The sequence below is a fragment of the Acinonyx jubatus genome, chromosome B1, assembly GCF_027475565.1.
Source record: "Acinonyx jubatus isolate Ajub_Pintada_27869175 chromosome B1, VMU_Ajub_asm_v1.0, whole genome shotgun sequence".
Classification (NCBI taxonomy): domain Eukaryota; kingdom Metazoa; phylum Chordata; class Mammalia; order Carnivora; family Felidae; genus Acinonyx; species Acinonyx jubatus.
Window position 1 is genome coordinate 93381571 of NC_069382.1, and position 19118 is coordinate 93400688.

The following is a 19118-nucleotide window of genomic DNA, read 5'->3' on the forward strand; positions in this document are numbered from 1 at the left end:
TCAACACCCCACCCACAGCAATGGACAAATCATCTAGTCAAAAAATCAATAAGGAAACAATGGCTTTGAATGACACACTGGACCAGATCGACTTAAGAGATATATTCAGAACATTTCATCCTAATGCAGCAGAATATACATTCTTCTCCAGTGCACATGGAACGTTCTCCAGAATAGACCACATACTGAGACACAAATGAGCCCTCAAAAAGTACAAAAAGATCGAGATCATACCATAAATAAACATATTTTCAGACCACAATGCTATGAAACTCGAAAACAACCACAAGAAAAAATGTGGAAAGGTAACAAATACTTGGAGACTAAAGAACATCCTACTAAAGAATGAATGGGCCAACCAAGAAGTTAAAGAGGAAATTAAAAAGTTCATGGAAGCCAATGAAAATGATAACACCACAACCCAAAACCTCTGGGATGCAGGAAAGGTGGTAATAAGAGGAAAGTATGTAGCAATCCAGGCCTTCCTAAAGAAGGAAGAAAGATCTCAGATACACAACCTAACCTTACACCTTAAAGAGTTGGAAAAAGAACAGCAAATAAAACCCAAAAACAGCAGAAGGCAAGAAATAATAAAGATTAGAGCAGAAATTAATGCTATCGAAACAAACAAACAAAAAAAAAAAAACAGATCAATGAAACCAGAAACTGGTTCCTTGAAAGAATTAACAAAATTGATAAACCACTAGCCAGTTTGATCAAAAAGAAAAAGGAAAAGCCCAAATAAATAAAATCAAGAATGAAAGAGGACAGATCACCACCAACACAGCAGAAATCAAAACAATAATAAGAGAGTATTATGAACAATTTTATGCCAATAAAATGGGCAATCTGGAAGAAATGGACAAATTCCTAGAAACATATCCACTACCAATACTGAAACAGGAAGAAACAGAAAATTTGAACAGACCCATAACCCATAAGGAAATCGAATTAGTAATCAAAATTCCCCCAAAAAACAAAGGTCCAGGGCCAGATGGTTTTCCAGGGGAATTCTACAAAACATTTAAGGAAGAGTGAACACCTATTCTCTTGATGGTGTTCCAAAAAAAAATAGAAATAAAAGAAAAACTTCCAACTCTTTTTATGAAGCCAGCATTACCTTCATTGCAAAACCAGACAGAGACCCCACTAAAAGGAGAACTATAGACCAATTTCCCTGATGAACATGGATGCAAAAATCCTCAACAAGATATTAGCCAACTGGCTCCAACAATACATTTAAAAAGTTATTCACCACGACCAAGTGGGATTTATACCTGGGATGCAGGGCTGGTTCAATGTCCGCAAAACAATGTGATTTATCACATCAATAAAAGAAAGGACAAGAACCATATGATCCTCTCAATAGATGCAGAGAAAGCATTTGGCAAAATACAGCATCCTTTCTTGATAAAAACCCTCAAGAAAGTAGGGATAGAAGGAGCATACCTCGAGATAATGAAAGCCATATATGAACGACCCAACATTAATATCATCCTCAATGGGAAAAAACTGAGACTTTTCCCCCTAAGGTCAAGAACAATACAGGAATGTCCACTCTCACCACTGTTGTTCAACATAGTATTGGAAGTCTTAGCCTCAGCAATCAGACAACACAAAGAAATAAAAGGCATCCAAATTGGCCAGGAGGAGATCAAACTTTCAATCTTCACAGATGATATGATACTCTATATGGAAAACCTCATGAATTCAGCAAAGTTGAAACATATAAAATCAATGCACAGAAATTAGTTGCATTCCTATTCACCAACAATGAAGCAACAGAAAGAGATATCAAGGAATCAATCCCATTTACAGTTGCACCCAAAACCATAAAATACCTAGGAATAAATCTAACCAAAGAGGTGAAAAATCTATACACTGAAAACTATAGAAAGCTTATGAATCAAACTGAAGAAGACACACACACACAAAAGGTAAAATATTCCATGCTCCTGGATAGGAAGAACAAATATTGTTAAAATGTCAGTACTACCCAAAGCAATCTACATATTCAATGCAATCCCTATCAAAATAACACCAGCATTCTTCACAGAGCTAGAAGAAACAATACTAAAATTTGTGTGGAACCAGAAAAGATCCAAATAGCCAAAGCAATCTTGGAAAAGGAAACCAAAGTAGGAGACATCATAATCCCGGACTTCAAGCTGTACTACAAAGCTGTAATCATCAAGACAGTATGGTACTGGCACAAAAACAGACACTCAGGTCAATGGAACAAAATAGAGAACCCAGAAATGGACCCACAAACGTATGGCCAAACGTACTGACAAAGCAGGAAGGAATATCCAATGGAATGAAGACCCTCTCTTCAGTAGGTAGTGCTGGGAAAACTGGACAGAGACATGCAGAAGAATGAACCTGGACCACTTTCTTACACCATACACAAAAATAAACTCAAAATGGATGAAAGACCTCAATGTAAGAAAGCCATCAAAATCCTCAAGGAGAAAGCAGGCAAAAACCTCTTTGATCTTGGCCACAGCATCTTCTTACAGCATCAACACACCTCCAGAGCCAAGAGAATCAAAAACAAAAATGAACTACTGGGACCTCATCAAAATAAAAAGCTTCTGTATAGTGAAGGAAACAATCAGCAAAACTAAAAGGCAACCGATGGAATGGGAGAAGATATTTGCAAATGACACAGCAGATAAAGGGTTAGTATCCAAAATCTATAAAGAACTTACCAAACTCAACAGCCAAAAAACAAATAATCCAGTGAAGAAATGGGCAAAAGACATGAATAGACACTTCTCCAAAGAAGACATCCAGATGGCCAACTGACACATGAAAAAATGCTCAACATCACTCATCATCAGGGAAATACAAATCAAAACAACAATGAGATACCACCTCACACCTGTCAGAATGGCTAACATTAACAACTCAAGCAACAACAGTAGTTGGTGAGGATGAGGAGAAAGAGGATCTCTTTTGCACTTCTGGTGGGAATGCAAGTTGGTGCAGCCACTCTGGAAAACTGTATGGAGGTTCCTTAAAAACTAAAAATAGAACTACCCTACGACCCAGCAATTGCACTACTAGGCATTTACCCAAGGGATACAGGTGTGCTGTTTCGAAAGGACACATGCACTCCCATGTTTATAGCAGCACTATCAACAGTAGCCAAAATATGGAAAGAACCCAAATGTCCATTGGTGGATGAATGGATAAAGAAGATGTGGTATATATATCTATATATCTAGATAGATAGATAGATAGATAGATAGATAGATAGATAGATAGATAGATAGACAGACAATAGAGTATTACTTGGCAGTCAAAAAGAATGAAATCTTGCCATTTGCAACTACGTGGATGGAACTGGAGGGTATTACACTAAGCAAAAGTAGTCAGAGAAAGACAAAAATCATATGACTTTACTCATATGAGGACTTTAAGAGACAAAACAGATGAACATAACAGAAGGGAAACAAAAATAATATAAAAACAGGGAAGGGACAAAACAGAAGAGATTCATAAATATGGAGAACAAACTGAGCGTTACTGGAGGTGTTGTGGGAAGGAGGAATGGGCTAAATGGGTAAAAAGCACTAAGGAATCTACTCGTGAAATCATTGTTGCACTATATGCTAACTAATTTGGTTGTAAATTTAAAAAAATAAAAAATAAAATTAAAAAATAAAAAAACTAAGTCTTGAGTTTTCTTTGTGGAAAATATTTTACTATGAATTCAATTTTTAATAGATATAGGACTATTTAGGTTTTCTCCTTGAAACAGTTTAGTACTTACATTTTTCACAGAATTTGTGTATTATATAATTTATTGGCATAAAGATGTGCATAACATTCTCTTATTTTACTTTTATACCCTATAGAATCTTTAGTGATGACCACTCTTTTAATTTCACTTCTGTTATTGATAATTTGTATTTTCTCCCTTTTTATTTTCTTGAGCAGTCTAAGTAAAATGTTATTCTTACTAATGTCAATGAGCTAAAATTAATTGATATTGCTGTTCAAGTTTTCTATATTATTGATTTACTGTTCTATCAGTTACTAAAATGAATATTGAAATAATCAATTAAAATTTGTATATGTCAGTTTTTCCTTTCAATTCTGTCAGTTTTTGTTTCATGTGCTTTAAGGATCTGTAACTGGGGCCCCTGAGTGGCTCAGTCAACTGAGTTTCTGACTTTGGCTGAGGTCATGATCTCACCATTTGTGAGTTGGAGTCCCACATTAGGCTCTCTGCTCTCAGCACAGAGCCCACTTTGGATCCTCTGTCCCCCTCTGTCTTTGCCCCTCCTTGCTCATACTCTCTCTCAAAAATAAATAAAACATTAAAAAATAAAGATCTGTAATTGACAAAAACCATAAAAATTGTACGTCTTCTTGATGAATATTTTATCATTATGAAATAATCCACCCTATCTTTATAAATAATCCTACACCTGAACATTGTTTTTCTCGATACTAATATATACACTTGTAATAGTCATCTTTTCATGGTACATCTTTCTCCATCCTTTTACTTTTAAGCTACCTGTATCTTACTTCCTCCCCCACCCCACCAATTCTGACAATTACTGCTTCTTCAATGAGGATTTAAACCAATTCATGTAAGATAATTATCACCATACTTGGATTTAAATGTACAATCTTGCTGTATATTTCCTATTATCCCATATGATTTTTGGTTTTTTTTTTAATTTTACTATCTTTTCCTTCATTATTTTGGATTAAGTAGTTTCTTTAGTTTTCCATTTATCTCTTGTATTTACAAGTGGAATGTCTCTTGTTGTTTAGTGGTTGCTCTATTTCACTAATCCATCTTTAACGTGTCACAGGCTACCTTCAAATATTTCACCCTGTCAGACATAAGATTCATTCTACTCCACTCATTTTTAAAGCTATTTTAGTTATACTTTATTTCTAAATACTTTATAAATATCATAATTCAGGTATTATACATTTTTCTTGAGTAATCAATTATCTTTTAGAAAAAGTAGAAAATATGAAAACATTCTTATATATTTTATAAAGGATTTTCTTTAATATTTTTTGTATTGCTCGCCTACTATATTTCTCGACTTGTTTCTCTGAAAATAGTTCTAATCTGACTCCATTTTTGAATAACATTTTGTGATAGAATTTTTTTTTTCCTTTCAACAATTGAAAGAAGTCACTCTACAGTTTTCAGGCATGTGTGCTTCTATGAGAAATGACTGGCCATTTCTATCTTTCTTTCCTTGAATGTTAATCAGCCCTTTTTTCTCTAGATGCTTATAAGATTTTCTTTTTAGCCCTTGTCCAAAAATTTGGTTATGGTGTATCTTATGTGGTAGTTTTATTTTTTCTCTTTTGTTTAAATATTATGTGTTCACTGGTATTTTGGGTATGTGGATTTACAGTTTTGCTCAAATACAGAAAAATTTTGTATTATTTCTTCGAATATCTTTTTCTGCTCCCCTTCAAATCCAACTATATTTTTTTAAATTTTATTTTAGAGAGAGCACAATAAGGGGAGAGGGGCAGAGGGAGTGAGAGAGAGAGGGAGTGAGAGAGAAAGGGAGAGAGAGAGAGAGAGAGAGAATCTTAAGTAAGCTCCATGCTCAGCAGAAAGCCTGACACAGGGCTTGATCCCATGACCCTAGGGTCATGACCTGAGCCAGAATCAAGAGTCAAACTCTCAACTGACTGAGTCACCCAGACGCCCTCCCCCCCCTGCCAGTCAGAGACCACTGAGGATCTATTCATATTTTTTTCAACTTTATACTTTCTATTCTTCAGTTTGGATTGTTTTATTTCTGTTGTTATGTTTTTAACACCTAGGAATTTTTTAGCTTCTAATACTATATTTTTAGCTCTAGATGTTCCATTTGCCTATTTTATATATCTTCTTTCATAATTATGTTTATGTTTTACTTCAATATTTTCACACATTTATAATTGTTCTTTAAAACTTCTTTTCTTTTGGGTGCCTGGGTGGCTGAGTCAGTTGAGCATCTGACACTTGATTTCAGCTCAGGTCACGATCTCACAGTTTTTGAGTTCAAGCCTTGCATCAGGTTCTGCACTGGCAATGTGGAGCCTGCTTGCAATTCTCTGTCTTCTTGGGATTTTCTCCCTTCCCTGCTTGCACTCTCTCTCTCAATCTCTCTCTCTCTCTCTCTCTCTCTCTCTCTCTCTCTCGCAAAAAAATAAACATTAAAAATAATTAAAAATTCTTTTAAAAAATTTTGACATACAAAAAGCTTTACATAATTAATATTTACAACTTGATGATCTCGGAGATATCATCTCCAAGATGGAGATGGTTTCACCACATCTACAATCTATGCCATAAACCTATCAATCACCTCCAAAAGTTTCCTCTTGCCCTTTAATTTATTAATATTGTTGTTGTTGCTGTGGTTATTTTGTTATAACATGTAACATAAAATATATCCTCTTAGGGGGCACTCGGGTGGCTCAGTTAGTTGAGCATCTGACTTTGGCTCAGGTCATGCTCTTACAGTCATGGGTTTGAGCCCCACATCGGGCTCTGTGCTGACAGCTCAGAACTTGGAGCCTGCTTCAGATTCTCTGTCTTCCTCTCTCTCATCTTCTCCCACTCACACTCTGTCTCTGTCTCTCAAAATTGAATAAATATTAAAAAATTTTTAAAGATATATCTTCTTAAAATTTTTTTTAAGTTTTTAAATGTGTATTTCTTTTTGAGAGAGAGAGACCATGCAAGTAGCAGAGAAGCACAAAAAGAGGGGTACAGAGGATCCAAAGTGGGCCCACTGTGCTGACAGCAGAGAGCCTAATGGTTCAAACTCACGAACAATGAGATCATGACCTGAGCCAAAGTCAGCTGCTTAACCAACTGAGCCACCCAGGCACCCCGACCCTCTTAGCAAATTTTTAAGCAATACAGTATTGATAACTACAGTCATGACACTGTACAGTACATTTCTAGAATTTATTTATCTTGTATAACAAAATTTTGTAGACTTTGAGTAATATTTCCCCATCTTTCTCTCTCTACAGTCCCTGACAACTGCCACTCTACCCTCTGCTTCTATGAGTTTGACTATTTTACATTCCACATACAAGTGAGATCATGCATTGTCTTTCTGTCTCTGGCTTACTTCACTTAGCATAATGTCCTCCAGGCTTATCTGTGTTGTTGCAAATGGAAGGATTTTCCCTTTTTTTGAAGGCTGAATTATATTCCATTGTATGTACATTTTCTTTATCCATTCACCTGCCAATGGACTTTCAGGTTGTTTTCATATAGTACCTATTGTATATAATACTGCAATGAACATAGGGGTTCAGTCATCTTTTTGAGATCCAAATTTCATTTCCTATAGATATATACATGGACTTGGGATTTCTGGATCATATAGCAGTTCTATGTTTAATTTTTCAAGGAAACTCCATATTATTTTCTATAATGACTTTACTAATTTGCATTCCTACCAACAGTGTATGAGGGTTTCCATTTCTCTGCATCCTCACCAATACTTACCATTTTTTATAGTAACCATTCTAATAGGTGTGAGGTGATATCACATTGGTTTTGATTTGTATTTCCCTGATAATTAGTGATGTGGAGAATCTTTATCATGTAACTGTTGTCTATTTGTATGTCTTCTTTGAAAAAATGTCTGTCCTGGTCCTTCATCCATTTTGTTTTTATGGCTGTGGGAAACTTAGAAGACAGAAATAGGGAGAACTCAGTCACATCTACAAAGCTCCCTGCAACTGTTCTGGGGTGCATATCTATAGGGTAAACACCAGTTACTTACAAATTTCAATTCGTTGCACAAACAACCTAACAGCAACATGCATGAAAAGAGAAATTAAATGTTCAGTATAGTCTCTCCACTGTCATTTGTCAGACCATAATCTCTTCAGGCCCTGTATGAACTCAGAATTATTCAGCTTAGAGATACCTATGACTTTTCATTGCCCACCATCATAGAGTCTCACTTGTGTATATAGAAGAGCTTAGTATTCACGCAGACTTAAGAAAATCCCTGTACAGAATTCTGGCACTCTTTCTGTATATATAGCTCCTTCCTCTCTGGAACACTGCCTCAGAAATTCCAGTTGCCTCTGCCTACTTAATTCCAATTTCTCTCGCTCAACCCAGTGAAACTGCTATACTCTACTTGGGTTTCCTCTTCCTGCCTCATGGTACACAATTTGTCTTCAAGAAGAAAGTAAGGGCAATCAAAGGTCATCTGGTTTGTCTCTCTTCTTTCAGCGACTACAATCCTAGCTTGTGGTTTGATTTCTGGGACCACTTCCAGTACCAAATAGCCTCTCAATATTCAGTTAGGAAAACCATTACAATCTAGGTATTTCAAATAGGAATTGATTTAATACAGGTAAATATGTAACTATTAAACCATTGGAAATGCTGAAAGAATGAATGACAGGGAAGGTCACCACTATATTTAAGATTTGCTATTAGTTTTAAGAAAGTTAGGAAGTTGCAGAAACTATAGCAAACCACGAACAATATTTTATACACCTCTATCACAAAAGCAAGTGACTTGTAGAAAAAAGGCCTGAGGGTCACCACAAATTTCATGTGTGCTGAAGCCCATGCATTTTCCTGCCAGTGCCAAAAGAATAAAAATATGGTATCTTTTTCTCATCTACCTTCTATGTATTGAAGAAATGCTCCTCACTGAAGGATAGAAGGGAGAGCATAGAAAGGAAACACTATTAAAAACACTAAAAAATAGTGTTTCATAGTGGAAACTATTGAGTTTCCAATAGATAATCAACACAAATAGAGCATTTGATTCAAAGCCAAAAGTGTCTTTTCAAATCCTTGGTCTGCCACAATTATCCACATAACCAAGGCAAGCCACATAACCTCCCGTGTCAGTGATCTCCAAGGACACTCTCAGGCTCAATGATTTCCTGAAGGACTCACAGAACTCAGAAAGGCTGTTATACTCATAAATGGTTTATTACTGGGAAAGAGTACAGACTAAAATCAGCAAAGGGAAATGTGCATAGGGAGTAGTACAAGAGAAACCAGGTACAAACTTCCAATTGTCCTCTCCGCAGTGGAGTCACATGGGTGGTACTTAATTCTCCCAGCAAGAATGTGTGGCAAAACATGTGAAGTGTTACCAACCAGGGAAACTCACCCACACCCTGGTATTCAAAGATTTAACTGAATATCAGTTACAGAGGATGCAACACCTACTTGGCAAACCTCAGCTACTCAGACCACAGCCTCCCAGAGGTGAAAGTGATACAGACTGGCCCAAATTTCCAGGCACACAAAATAGGTAGGATTCTCCAAAGGCTCGGAGAGCCAAAAACCAGTCCTGAGGACTTAGGGATTGTGCAGAGTTTCAGCAGCTCAGGCCTGCTGGTTGGCTCTTCTTGCACACTTCCCTAAGCTTCAGTTTCATTATTTATAAAATAAGGCTTGTTGTTCATAATAAATGCAATTATGTATATAGAAAGTTCCTGGCCTATGACTTAAAAGGAATTAATATTTTTTATAGAGTTCAAAAAGAAAAATAAAAAGGACTTACATAGCCTTTCTAAATCAAAATATCTGTATGGTCTTAGACAGCAAATAAACATATAATTAATTGATTTTTGCTACCTAATATTGTCTACTCAGTGTGGCTATTCAGATGTACTGGCACTTAATAGAAACTCTTCTAGAGGTATTCCATTTATAATCATTGAGTAGAATTTTAGTGTCAGGGTACATTCACATCATATATAGGTTGTGCTCTGCATAAGGGTACCTATCCGAGGGGGCAAGTCAGGGACTATAAAGTAGCCCAAATTTTGCTTACCAACCTGTATGCCACACCTCCATCTACCTTGGAAAATCGTTTTTACTTTTAATTTCACACATAGGCCTGTAAGAGCTAATAGTTGCTGTGTCACTATTGTTATCTCCATGTTATAGTGACAAAACTAGTAATTTACTTAACAGTGGCTTTTACAACATTGTGTGCCAACATTAGTTATGGATTTATTTGAGGAAATGTGAACATTCTAAATATTTACCATACAAATTCTAATTACCACTTTATTGAATACAAGATATATAACTCACCAAATGAAACAATGTGTTCTATGATGTATTAAGATACTTTGATTTGGAATAGGAATAAGCAGTTGATATTATTCCAAAAAAAGAAAATGTGCACCATGAATATATTCTACCCACACCAGACCATTTCCAAAAGCTACAAAGAAAAGATGTTGCTCAGATCCTCTGGTGTTTGTTTTAGCATTACAGCCATTAGCTCTGGTTATTAGATTCTCACAGGAGATAGGAAGGATTACCACTAATTGTACGCAGTATAAATTATCATGTATGCTGATGACATTTTAATGTTCATGACAAATCCAGACAAATCTTGGTAGGTTTTGTTGGATTTACTGGATTAATTTATGTAATTGTCAGAATATAAAATTAACTGTGAAATTCTGGTCTGATACCAATGAATGACTTTTGCCTTAAAGCAACTGATCACTTACCTGCCTTTCCCTTGGAAACTACTGATGATATAATAACTTAATGTCAAGGACTCCGTAATCTTATCAAAATCATAAATATTGAAAAATAAAACCAGGAAGAGGTTTACAAAGATCAGTTTTCTAGCAGATCATATTTGCCAGAATTTCATGGGTTTTTTTTTCCTTATATTCTCCTTTCCTTTCCTTTCTCATGCAGAAGGTGTTAGTCTAGGCTTTTCTTACCTGAGCACTATCTATCTTCTCAAAATATTTGTCTTCATAGGACATGTCACAAACAAGATTTTCCATATCAAGGACAAGCTTACAGTGCATAAAAGGGAAAGGAGGGTGAAAATAAGGAATTATATTTCAGTCATCAAAGGACTTTTCTTTCCGTTTCTTTGGCCTCTAAGCCAAAACAACCTGGAAACTAAAAGCATTCAACATGTTGTCGTTTTCTAGTTCTTTCCAACTCCTCCCAACCCAGCCCACTCTCCAGGAATATTCAGCCCAGCAGAGTGAGATTTTACAGCATGGAAAAGCAACTCTCAACAGTATTCAACTCTTTTATTTTAAAATCACATTGAAGGAGTATGAATGACACTATTAATTAATTCAATATCATTATCCTCTCTTCATCTGATGCAGAATCAAGATCTGACTCAGTGTGGGATTCCCCAGATTCCACTACAGCTAAGGGTATCTAAATGCTTAAAAAGGTATGAATTGAGAATTCTGGGAAGAAATGGGGGCACCTGGGTGTCTGAGTCAGTTAAGTGTCTGACTTAGGCTCAGGTCATGATCTCATGGTCCATGGGTTCGAGCCCCACATTGGGCTCTGTGCTGACAGCTCGGAGCCTGGAGCCTGCTTTAGATTCTGTGTCTCCTTCTCTCTCTCTGCCCCTCCCCGGTTCATGCTCTGTAGCTCTCTGTCTCTCAAAAATAAATAAATGTTTTAAAAAATTTTTAAAAAGAATTCTGGGAAGTTATTATTTTTTGTCTGGTCCTCTCTGCTTCTTCCTTCCTTCTTTGTGCCTGGGACCCTGAAAGATTCTGGAGGTGCAGCAATCAGCTTGTAACTAAAATTCCTGTCATTCTACAGCTAAGAATGACAGAATATGTTCAAATACTGTAATAGGGTTTTCTATTATTTGCAGCCAAACACCCAATCTTAACTGATGTTTAACTCTGTTTAGAAGTCCTACATAGAAAAGATGTTTCATCCAGCATCTTTAATAAAGCTGTGAAGCAGTCCATTTCCACAGCAGCACTATGTCTCCATAATTGTCATACACATTAAAATGTGGTTAATTGTTACATAACGTTCCCAATATAGTGCCATTTGATGTTTATGGTAAAAACAAAGCTATCAAGATGATTGAGTATAGACACAAAAACATGCCTAGAAGTGACAAAATCCTTATCATTAAACCATACTTCATCAGAAAAGGGCTGTTCCTGGTTCAGGCATAGCTTATGGTGATCATTGGAATGGCAGGGCAAGAGGAAAGAGCTGGCAGATTAATTAACAGCCTAACTGACTAGCTTTTAAATCCATCCCAATAAATCTCTAAATATTGCTTTTATTGATAACAAGTGCAAGCTCAGTGCTATCACAAAGCAAGCACTGCCATGGTGTATGTGTATAGAATCACCAAGCACACAAGAAATTTTGACAAGCACCAGAAAACACTCTGTGGTGGAAAATAAAATATTTGTCTTGCTTCTCACACAGTAGAGTACATTTCCATATCTTATTTACCTCATCTCAGGAGAGTAGACAATTTTTATACTGAGTGAGAAAAGGAAGTACTAAAAATGGTAACCGTGACACTCATCTGCTTCTCACCAATCAATATTTGTTCAAAATATTCCCACATCACACTGTGTATAAATTAGACAATGCCAAAATTGCTGCAATCTGGCAGAATCCATACACACCATCCACAGTATGGTGACTGTGATCTAAGCTCTAACGCTTGCATGGATCCCTTCACCAAGAGGATAGCCATTGCTCACAGGACAAGGTGGAGCTGCTGTCTGCAAGCTATATTGGAATAAATGGTCATCAACACTTGATGCACACCCATCTGTCTATGCAAGCCAAAATGCTTCAATTAAGATGGCATTCTAAAAGGAATCACTGATATACTTGGAGAGACTGCTTACCGAGGGTATCCATCCATACCAAAATAAACATCATATTGTTAATTGTGGCTGACATGCGATTTGCAAAAACACTTTAAGTTATTTGTATTACTAACAGCCATCTGAGGTCTTATTTTATCTCCTTAAATCTGCTGCAGTTTTCCGAATGAATTTTTATGGACACATGTAAGGAAACAATTAGAAGTGCAAATAAAGAATTCTCTAAAGTCCCACTTATCTTGTGTGATCAGAACACTGGTAAACAAGCCCTTTGAAATGCCCAGGCACTTTCTCCCATCTTCTCCTCGCCATGATGATAAACTAATCTAGGAAAGAAAAAATGCAACTGACATCTGAATTAGCTCCTTCGAGAGACATCATGTAACATTAAAAATTAATCTTTTTACCTTTTGATGTTCCCCAAACTTTCTCTCTCTGTTAGTCTGTAAGATTTTTCTTTTAAGCTAGAAGTTACAAATTTTTCAGGAAGACACTGTGATCCTTTTCTTCTACAAGTGGAACTGTATTTGGTATTCTATTCATCATAGTTCAGGTCCGCACAACATTATTATAGGTACTAAAATTATATGTATAATGCTATTTATGTATATTCAAAAAAACTATTGCTGGTGTTCTCAGAAAGCAGGATCTGTTTATAAATATGTTCAATATAAATGGAAAAGTAAGAATTGAATATACAGCACTAGTCCCAAGCATGACAGGGAATCTATCACCTGTTCTGCCCTCAAGGGAGAGGAGACAGATACAAAAATAACAATAACACAAGTGGAAATTGATGTGTCAGAAGAGAAGTAAAAATGAAGAAATAAAGGAGTTTGAGGGAAGACTGTTCCTGGCTGGGGGACCAGTAAAGGGTCACCTGAGAGGGTGCAGCAAAAGGACTTTAAACAACTAGAGAAACAGAGCCACACCTGCTAGAGTGCACAGAGGGAATGATAAGACAAAGGTGGGCAAATAAGGAATAATAAAGTCTGTGGTTTGTCACGAACGTTGGCAGCAAGAAGTAGTGTGGTAGAAAATAAGTCCCAATTAAATAGATGAATCACACGAAATACACTGACCTGGAAGAGGGACACTACATACACGAGCAAATGAAAATCTGAATATAAGGTGGGGTAAATTACAGTAAGTCTAGTCTAGGAAGTCCTTGAAAACCAGTCTAAGAAACTGAAACTTTAGTTGGTAGATAATGATGACAATACTTATGACACAGTAATGGCACCACACAAAAGCAACAGTTACAGTCTGGAAGGGACTTCTAATACTAATGTGTAGATGAGTGAGTTGAACAGATTGTCAAGTGTCTCCAGCACACAGAGCTACTTGCAGACCATTCATCCATCTGAGGTCTTTTTCTTAACCAATCCTGCAAGGGATATTTACCTCCTTCCAGAAAAGAAATACGCAAATTAATCAAGCAATACAACTTCAAGTCTAGGGGATCACTGGCTTTACATTCCATTCATGACAGTTTTTGAGATTTGGATTAAGGCTTTCTCCAAATTCTTTGCGAGTCATCAGAGTTCCCAACTGCTTTAACATCTATGCCTATGTATAACAATTTCCCAAGTTTCCCCATAGTTTTCCAGCAAATAGGAGAGATAATGAATAAGAGATTTTCACATAGAAAAGAGTCAAAAATACATCAGTATAATTAAATTACACAGAATCTAAAAGAATGCGTGTGTGTGTGTGTGCGTGTGTGTGTATATATATATATATATATATATATATACACATATACATATATTTGTTAAACACAATGCCAATTCAATTTCCTTAAACACTTGACAAGACCTATTTTGTGTGAGATTTCTTACTAACAGGTCCTCAGTCACATTAAGTGCTCACAAAGTGTATGGAAGTTGTATTTTATCGTACAGCCCTAATTGAGCTGTCGAGGTTAAAGAAGCCGAATGTTACGGAAATGTTTATTATACAAGCACACTTAATCTGAAGCTAGAAAGGAACATTTCTGTAGCTTTGGCTGTAATTTATCCCTGCAAAAGGCAAGAAAAAAGGCCTTTTATCACCCTCTCATTTCAGTGAATTATGTTTATGGAGTCCTTCTACTGCTATGAATCTGGTTTCACTCCAACGTGAAGAGAAGTTAAGTCCCAAATCTCTCTCAGTTGAATCTCATTATGTTCCTTGTCCCTTGTTTCCCACCAAGACATATGCCTTCACTATACATACAGTGCAGTCACAGTCATTTAAGCCTGCCCTTACTTATAGGAGCCATTTATTTATAGCAAGGCAAACAATGTGTAAATCTCAGTATCTGGAGACATTTATTATTTCAAATATTTTAGTTTCAGTTAACTTGCCATTGGAGAATAAGTTATTTCACTTGTTTTATTTATTTATTTATTTATTTTTCAGTTGGTGAGACAGGTAAAGGAGAGTCTTCATTTTGCTAGATTGTTGTTTTTCTCATCTTTGGTACTTTTGAATCTGATTATTAGGGTGACAACATGAGCCAATGAGATTAAGTATATATAGATTAAGCACAGGAAGAAGAATTAGACAATTTTTCTCATTTTATCTTGTTCTACACTAAAACATTAAAAAGTAAGCTCATCAAAATGGGCAATATTACTTAAACCAAGCTAGTCACCTGTGTTTCCTTGACAAAGGAGAGATTATTCATGAATGGATTACAGTGTTGCTTTCAAAGTCTACATTTATCTTTAAATTTAATAAACAAAAGCCTACATAGTTAATTTGAAACACTTCAAATAACTGTTAGTCACCTAGAAAATAAATGTCCAATAAACAGCAATTAAATTCAATTAACAAAATAAAAGATGAAGAAATCATTCTTCCCAACATGAAAAAGTCATGTGGTATATAATAGTGCTGAGTAGTAAATTCATTCCTACAGAAAACGTTTATTGAAAGCTGACTATGGTTCAAATACCCTTCTGGGTATTAGTTATATCACAGTGAACAGAACCCAAAAAAACTGACTCTGTTCACTGAACTTACATTCCAGCTAGCTGAAAACCATTCAGTAAAATAAGGAATAAGGAATAAGAAAAAATTACATAACCACCCAAAAATTATTAATTTTTTTACTGTATAAATTTTAATAAGGTAGAATACAAATATCCCAAATGGAATGTGGTCAGAGTACTAAAGTAACAATCTCCTCTCCTGTGACAGAATAGACTCTTTTCTCAGAGCCAGCTCTCTTTCTCTTAAAACCCTGGTAGAGGAAACATTGTTTCAGTAAAGACCTAAAATAGTAGGTCAAGTCTTGATTCCAGGGACTACAGTAACATTAAAACGTGAACAGAATTTCATTTATTTTAACAAAAAAGTTTGTTAAGGCACAGTAGAAGAAAATGCAGTTAAAAAGTTAGCTATCACACAACCAAACGCTGGGATTCAAAGCCACAGGTAACTCTCTCCAAAGCTCCTCCCACAGCACTTTGCTGTGGCAGAAAGTTGTAGAGCTAGAGAATGTAATGGAAACTCAAACACAGCTACTGATACAACAATTTCTTAAAACACATCAAAATTAAGTAATGATTAATGAAAGTGATCAACCACCAAAAAATTGATTTTTTTCCTCTCATGTTCAAATTTATAATGCACAAAAGCAATAGTAAGTGCACTCTTGAAGTGAAAACACACAAGCATTTTCTTAAAAAATAACAACAAAAATGGTTTGTTGTACACTGTGTTCAGATCCTGGATAGACAGGGATGGTGGGTGTGGAGAGGATTATTGATGGAGAACTCCTGGCTGTTCTCTACAATATTTTAAACTTTCTCACCTTCACGCCTTTGCTCATAGTTCTACAGAATCTCTATAATTCCACATATTCAAATCTTACCCTTCTGTATCTTTGTCAGCAGGAAGACAGGCTCTTTCTCTCCTTGTAGCTTCATGGGGAGACTGGCTTTTCTTGTGGTAGCAAGAGTACTGCCAGAGCAGATGAAGCTAAATATTTCCTTGTTCCCATCCAATAGCAGAAAGAGAGTTGCTTCTTCTCCAAAGCCCCAACTATTTTATATCTTATTGGTCTAAATTAGCAAGGGCCTTATCCATCTATGAACTGATCCCTGACAAGGGGTATGGAATGGCCACAGTCAGTTTATACATATCATCAGAGGTAGAGTGGATGGTAGGGAGTTAGCCAGTGTTCGACACACCATCTCCCAAAGCCCAATCCAATTAACTCTTTTACAAAGCTTTCCTCCTCCTTCCCCCACCCCCTCTTCCTAGACTAGTAGTAACTTTCCACTACTCAGACCTTTGATAATGTTTCTTTTTACTTCTTTTATGATACTTATCAGTCTTATGCTTTATTATGGTTATTTAATTCTAATCCAAATGTGTCCTGGAATCTTTGGGTAGTCCCTACTTACATCTCATGTTCTTTAAGGCCAGATTCAGTACTCTTTATCTATCTATCCTTAAAATCCACCCCACCCCCGAAATATCCAATACCAGAAGCACTGGTAAGTGAGTAATGTCAATTTTATTTATGGATTCACAGAAAGAAAAGGAAAATGATTCACCTCATATGTTTCACACCACACAGCAAGACTTTCCAGATCTTGCCTAATGCTGTTGCTTATAAGCCCTCATGGACTCTCTGCCAGGCAGCTAATTAGCATTGTCTCCCAAACCCCCATGCTCCTGATTCTGTGTGACTAATTCCTGTTCAGATTTTTAAAGCAAGAGACTCCTCAGAAAGGAGTCTGCCTGGATTTGATTGCTAGCATAGCCACCCTTCCTTGCTTTCTCCCTGCTATAGATTTCCCATGGGTGAAATAGCATGGACTAGGTTCCTCACTGTAAAAGTCACAGTATACCAGTTTCTTGCTTATCTCTGCTTGGTCCTTCTGCTTCAGTCCTAAGTAACAATAAATACAACAGTAAGAGGAATTATAATGGTTGTCCCAATGTCCTTTGTCTATGGCATAACAAAATTCTCCATTAGACTTCTCTATTCCTTGCAAAAATCTTCTATTTATGCCCACCACTTTATCTCCCGCCATACTGGTAGGTGGAGGGCAGGAGTAATGTTTTTTTGTTTTTCTGGTACATTTTTATATATCTTCTCTTTATATAAATATTTATATATCTTCTCTTCCTATAAGAGTGTAAGATATTTGAGGGACGACTCAATTTTTCACAGAACTTACATACTATACCTCATTATCTCAATATCTTAACATTAAATAAAAGGGAAGAAAATTACATATGTGCATCAGTTACTAAAGGAATTTAAACTTAAAGTTTGCTATAAACTAAAACTTAAAATTTATTGTACTTCTCTCCATATGTTCTACAATGCTGAGCCCTCATAGCTGCCAGATAGAACTCTTTCAGTCTGGGTCCAGGCACAAACGGGCCAGATGTAACTGGTTGTTATTGACTTAAAAGACCAAAAGCACTTTACATAACATTTCCACTTTATATATCCTTCACCAACATCATTAAGCTTTTAGGAAGTAGATCTAATGTAAAAACTTCTTCTCTGAGATGATATTGATAAGGGCACTGGTTAGTTACCCTTAGGAAATTTCTACTTGTAAAAGCTAAAATGCCACTAGAATGAATTTTTCTAGAGAGGAAAAATGGCAAAACCTCATTCCTAAAAGTCACTATGTACCGCTTCTTGCTTCCCCTGCCAGATCTTTAGCTTAACCCTTAAAGAACAATAAAAACAACAACAATGGCAACAACAACAAGAATATCTACCTTTTATTAGTACTTACAATATGCCAGTCACTGTCTTAAGTATTTTTCATACATTATCAAATTTAATTGCAGTGTTACCAAATTTAATCTCATAAGAGATAGGTTTGGTTATTTTTATATAGGCTAAAAACTTAAAGCATAGAGAAAATACTTGTTCAAGACACTAAATAGAAGATTAAAATCCATCTCTGAATAACTTTGCTCCATTCTGCAGAGACATGCAACCAGTGAGATCCAGTCTAAGTGAACATCTGGATATAGGATGCTTCCCACTTTCGGGGGGAAGGATCAGCTTGGAATGAATCCAGTTCCCCGAGCTGCAGTCACTCTACTTCAATTTCATTAATAATGGCACATAAATATCTGCCTGACTTGACTTCTGCATTGGTTTTTATCCAGTTTTCCTCTGGTATCAATAACAGAGTGAGCTGAACTTAGCAGTTAATGCCTGATCCCTTTACCAGGCCCTGCTCCTCCAGCCCCCTAGACTAGCCTCTGCTTCCCATATCACCTCAGCCACAGACTGGTCTCTGAATGACCCTGAAAATCCCCATAGCTGGAAAATTCACTTCCAGACTATGATAATATCCTAAAACAACAAGTCCAAGGAATGGAGGGCATGGGCTGTCCTGAGCTGTCAGAGATATTCTACCTTTTAAAGAATTAAAAATTTAATCCTTAAAGGAAATTAGGGTGAAGGGACTGAAATTATAAGGGAATCCATAAAAACCCATACATTC